This window comes from Diospyros lotus, chromosome 13 (genome assembly GCF_014633365.1).
Source record: "Diospyros lotus cultivar Yz01 chromosome 13, ASM1463336v1, whole genome shotgun sequence".
Taxonomy (NCBI): domain Eukaryota; kingdom Viridiplantae; phylum Streptophyta; class Magnoliopsida; order Ericales; family Ebenaceae; genus Diospyros; species Diospyros lotus.
Window position 1 is genome coordinate 27,774,567 of NC_068350.1, and position 6,124 is coordinate 27,780,690.

Consider the following 6,124-nt stretch of genomic DNA (forward strand, 5'->3'; position numbering starts at 1 on the left):
CATGATTTTCCAACCATTAGGGAATTAATTTTTGAAATACAGATCTCAAGCATCCTCATCCAATTTCAAAATTTAAGGAAAATAGCCCATTATTTAATTTTCCAAAATTTAGAAATTTTTCCCACAATTGCCTCAAATTTACATTAATTTAAAAATTAATTTAGGGGCTAAATACTCATTTAATTATTTATTTATTTAAATTATTTCATAATTTCATAAATGTCAGAAATAATTAAATAACCCAAAAAAATAAAAAAAAATAAACGAAAAGAACTTCACAGCAGCCACAGGGGAGGGGGGGGGCGCGCAGCAGCAGCCGCGCCCCCCCAGCGCGCGCGCAGGTCGCGCGCGCTGGCCGCGCGGGCCCGGCGCGCGGGCCGCGCAGGCTGCGCGTGCGGGCCGCGCATGGCCCCGCGCGCAGGCCGCGCATGGCCGCGCGCGCGGGCTGCGCCTGCCCCGCGCCCGCACTGGCCGGCCGCGCGCGGCCGCGCCAGCCCGCCCAGGCGCGCCTTGGCTACCCAGCCCACTGCCTGGCCATTTTTTTTTCCAAAAAAATATATATATATATATTTTTTTATAAAACCATATTTTCCAGAATACATTTCCATATCAAGGGGCTTCCAAAACACTAAATTTTCCCCCCTTTTAACCACATTTACATACAATCCAAGTTTAACAAAATAATACAACACAAAAATACAAACTACATAACCATTACACATAGTTTTCCTCTTTGCTTCAATACCTTCACCCTTGCAAAACTCCCTTTCCCTTGGATGTTTCTCCACCTACATTGAGGTCAAAGGACCTTATGAGCCAATGCTCAGTAAGGGTGCTATGCAAATGTAAATGAAGTATGAGAAACATAACATGTAATGCAATGCAATGCATATCAAGGGTAGTTCTCCATGCCTTCATAACCACTTAGGTTAAGGCACCAACCAACCCCTCACTCCCCTCACAAGTCCTCCTTATGGCCATAGGTTCACTTGGGCACAAAACATGCAAAGAACCATCACATGCAACTCATTCATACATGTACAAATGCAAGCAAAACCCCTCCACTTGGGGCTATCCCTTACCTTGTTTCCTTGAAGCTTTACACTCTCACAAGCCAAGAATCCCTCTTAGACTTTGAAGCTTCAACACCTCCACAAGCTAATACTCACCCTTAAAGAAAAATAATAAAAGAGACTTTAGCTCTTAAACACATGCCTTAAACTATAACAAAAGAGAAAACTAGATTACCTTTTGCTAGACTTTCTCTTCCTTCTCTAGACTTCCTTGCCTTCTTACTTGCCTTCTTGCTTCTCTACTTCACAAATGGGAAAAAGCTTGGAACTAATTTCTCACTTCCCATTTATAGAGTTTTCTTCTTAATCCATGCCAATTCTCAAGATCACATCCTAGCCATTGATTTTTTATTTTATTTCAAGAGACCTAATCTCTACCTTTGAACATTAGCACAATCCTTGTGCTTCTCCCAAGTTAAATCCTAACCCTTGATTTTAGGAGAACTCTTGCCTAGATACAAAGGAAACACAAATCCAAGAGACTTATCTTGTTAAATCTCCTCCATTGATCTCTCTTTGGAGACTAAATCTCCTCCCTTGGATCAATCCCAATTTTCCATAATTCCCCATTTTTCATTTAATTAAATCATGACTAATTTCCAAGATTGACTAATTTCCCAAATTTGCATTTAATTTAAATCCACAACTTTTCAAGCATTTAATGGAGACTTAAATAATTTCTTTTTGATTTAAATTTAAAAGCTCTTGAAAGACATAATCTAATTTCTTTAGCATTTATTTAAATCCACCATTTTCCAACATTAATGCTTGACAAATTTCTTTTTATTATTGATTTTCTTTTTAATTTTCTCCATCATGGCTCTCATTAATGCTTGAGAGACTAATTTCTTTTTCCTTTTTCATTTATTAAATATCCCTCTTGGTTCACAAGATCATGCCATGTGTCACCAAATTCTCTCAATTAAATAAATCTTTATTCTCCAAATTAAATTAAATCTCTTCCATAAGAACTTGCCAAGTGTCATCAATCTAACCATACTTGGTTTTCCAATTTAATTCCTAATTATCCATGCACTTAATCAAGAATTAAATTCTCCAACATTTATTCTCCAATATAAATAATTTCTCCAAAAATAATTTATCTTCCTTTGGGATGAAATTCCAAATTACCATTTTGCCCCTCCTAAGACATCCAATATTTCATGGCATTTTCTTTAATTCAAGGGCAATTTTGAAATTTTTTATAGACTAAAATTCTCTTAAATGACAAAATTTATCATGACTCTTTAAGGGTATTACACATAATATTTAATTATATATTATTATTGTACATACAATATTATAGCTTACCTATGGTGTCAGAGCCTGCCTTTAGAAAACTCTTGTATTTTCCTTTTAAAGTTATGTTTTTTGTGTAAATTAATTATGCGTGAAAATAAAGGAAAAAGGAGAACAATAAGCACTGTATCAATGGTGTGTCATAGGGATTATTGAACTAGCATAGTAAATATAATGTAAGCACTCTTTCTCTCTTTTTCTATTCGAATATGAAAGCTTAAAGAATTTCTTTGGCTTAAGTCAGTTGGAAGAATTTAGGAACGATAGCCTTTGTCTTCAACTTCATCTCCTTTTATAGTTGTTGTCATAAGAATGAGAAATCTGCAAGGATAGTTTGCATTTTTCATAAAATAATTATTAGAATATTCAAATATCATGCTCATTGATTTATGGAATATTTAGAGGCTTTCTAAAGCCTAAACAGTCCAATCTGTTCCTTAAAAGTACGTGCAATGACTAGTTTAACGGCTATAAAATTTAAGTTTAGCAACCATTCACTTAATTAACTCAGGCTCTCACTTGACTAATGAAAGTCTATACTTGATTATATAAGATTTTTACTTGAGTATATTTTGACTGCACTCTATAATACTTCAGATACTTGATCGAACTCATTCGATACTCGGAGTAAGTTCATCAGCTACTCTATTTAATTGGAAATACAGAGAGCTTGCACATCATACTCGACTATCACTCACTTATAGTCGATTATCCATCAACATATACTCAATTACTCCAAAAAAATATCGATTAAAACTTTATAAGCAATCATACTAGACTAAGGAACCAATATACTCAACTAATGCAAGGATATACTAGATTATGCACAACTCTTAGTCAATTATCAATCAAACAATATATATTGTTTTGACTAACATCAAAATAGTTTTCTTCTTGATAACAACAACTAAATGAGAAACATAAATCATTAATATATAAAGCACAGGTTTCTCATCAATATCTAAATAATATAAACCTCAAACTCAAATAAACACAAGTGTTGTTTGTGAAAGTTAGATAAAACAAACTTTTCAATCACATTCACTTGGTTACATAAAAACCCTTAGACGAGCCAAGATAATGAGATACTTTAAAACGCATGGGTTTGGATAACAAATTGATAATAACAAATGTTACTCAACTAAAAAAATCATGTCTAGATTCAAATAAGAATCGTTTCAACATGAAACATAAGGATGCAAAACAGATAGAAACATGATTTTTTCACAATAACTTTATGAAATATATTCTCATGAAACATTCACAAGTCAAGTAACTTATATTTACTTGAATGAAATAAAGCACATAGAGCAATTTAAATATGTTGAGAACAATATATGTTACTCAACAATAAAGTACATCATTAATACAAAGATACTCTAGCTTGATCATTATGATAACTAATTTATATGTCAAGATAAGAAACAAAGCACAATAGATAACATTAAGATGCTCTAACTCTAACATCATGATTTTTCAAAGCAAGAGCACACATGAACTTAGCAAACCATATATGAATCTTTATTCTAAAAGCTCAATATACATATACCAATAATGCATACTTTGAGTAATTCTAGAAGAATAGAAACCTTAGGATTCTATTACTTAAATGCATTTATCCTAAACATGAGCAATGCTAGAAAATATTACTTGGAACACATATAGCATATAAATTCTTTCAAGAACTAGATTCTTTATAATAAAATCACTTAATTGCATCTACATCCTTATTTCAGTGATTAACTATCACTCGACTATTAGCCTAGATAGATTTTTAGCAGCTTAACCAATTGTTGCATGAAATCAACAATCCTATAAACACTTGAATGATTTGCTTATCAAGCAACATGCATTCAATATAAAAAGTTCTTCAAGAGATCTTTCGAAAATTTTGAGAACTTTAGGAAATTATGCTCTATGAATTAGAGCTTTAGAATCACTACCCAAGCATACATATGCATTTTCCCAAGAGCTAATATAATTGATACTAAAGCATCAATTAAAAGCACTCTTCTCTTAAACTTGAAAGAAACTACCACAAAATTTGAGTGCTTAAGATATTTTTCAACCTTAAGCTTACTCTAATCACCATGAGGTCCACATGACACTCATGCAATATAAGATATCCCTTGCAATCCTAAAATAACTTATTAATATATCAAACAATACGATTAATCACAAATACATTAAGGTTGTTTACACAACCTTATCATGAAGAATAAGACAGTATAAATTCTATGAATCAAACCTCAAGTACCTTTATTTGAGAATATGATCTTTTACTCAAAAGATTTGATGTTTAACACTTAAACATTAGATAACATACATAAAATACATTACTCTAAACCTTGAGTAATGCTGCCACATACATCACTTAGCATATCATGAGCTAACCTAAAACACTTATGTAATCTTTAGGATAACCCCAAAGAGAGACATATACAAACATATCAATAGCATATATTACTAGAGCAAATATAACACATATAAGAACAATCATATTAATAGATAAACCTATCAAGGTTCCTTGATCTTACACATATTCAAGGTAACCTAAACATATATCTTATTATTTAAGCTAACATATCCTTAGCATATCAATAATCCTATAATGATATAATATAAGAAGTTATTAAAGTTTTTGGCATCAATGTAGTCATCATCAAAACACTCATAACGTAAACTGAACAACGATTATCAACATTCGATTGGAAATTCGAATATGTGAATCCATCAACATGGATATCACGACCTCCATAAATAAGGAGCATATCTTTAGTCCTTCTCAAGTACTTCAGAATATCCTTCATTACAATCCAATGACTCTCATCGAGATTGGACTAATATTAGCTTACAACACTCACAACGTATGCAATATTTTGCCTCATACATATCGTCGTATACATAAGGCTCCCAACTATCGAAGCATAAGATACCTTACTTATACGATCCCTCTCTCCAGGAGTGTTTGGGGACATTCCTTTAGAGAGATGAATTCTAGTCCGGACAGACAACTGCCCTTCTTGGAAATCAAAATGCTAAACCTCTTTAGTATTTTCTCTATGTACAAGTTCTCGGAGAAACCTATCAATTTCTTGACTTTATTTCTATAGTCTTATTCCCAAGATATAAGAAGCATCTTGTAATACCCGGTATTACATGGTGTTGAAAATAAATAATTTTTGGATTATTTTGTCAGGATCCCGAGTGGTCCGGAAATCCCAAGGGTCAATCTCGATAAATTAATTAATGAAATTGCCGAATTGACGGCTAGGAGTGTCTCGGGACTTGGATGTCCAGGGAAGAGGGCAAGAGATTGATGAGCGTCTCGAGATGAGATTAAGAACGCTGGAAGCAGTCTGACCGGAAATAATTTTCGAAAATAATTCTGTATAAGCTCGAGTGGGTGTCAATACCGAATAGTCGAAGGGGACCTCCTGGTAGCTGAGGGGACCCTAGGGGTGGTTCGATTTTCTAAGTAAGGCAACCCTTAAGTGTTTTCGGGTCGAATAAAGGTCCCGTGCAGGTGCAGGGATGAAAATCAGTATTTTCGAGTAAAAACCAATTTTCAATTTTGGAGAAATTAAGCTTTAGTGGGGCTTGATATCTATTAAATTAAAGTTGGAGGGCTTAAGTGTAATTAGAAGATCTCCAAGTGGAATTATTAAAACCCTCAAGTGATATTATTGAGAAATTGAGGGGTTAAATGTGTAAATTATATATATATATATGTATATATATAGGCGTGACTT

The 6,124-nt window shown here is 33.6% G+C and overlaps 1 long non-coding RNA gene across 1 annotated transcript; it reads right to left on the reverse strand.

Moving 5' to 3' along the window:
• Window positions 1-643: 643 nt before the first annotated feature.
• On the reverse strand, window positions 644-1,365 carry LOC127789357 (uncharacterized). The gene is made up of 3 exons (XR_008020532.1): window positions 1,249-1,365; window positions 1,083-1,170; window positions 644-788 (listed from the first exon to the last, which is right to left on the reverse strand). It is a non-coding gene; the product is annotated as an uncharacterized LOC127789357 (long non-coding RNA).
• Between the last annotated feature and the right edge of the window lie 4,759 nt (window positions 1,366-6,124).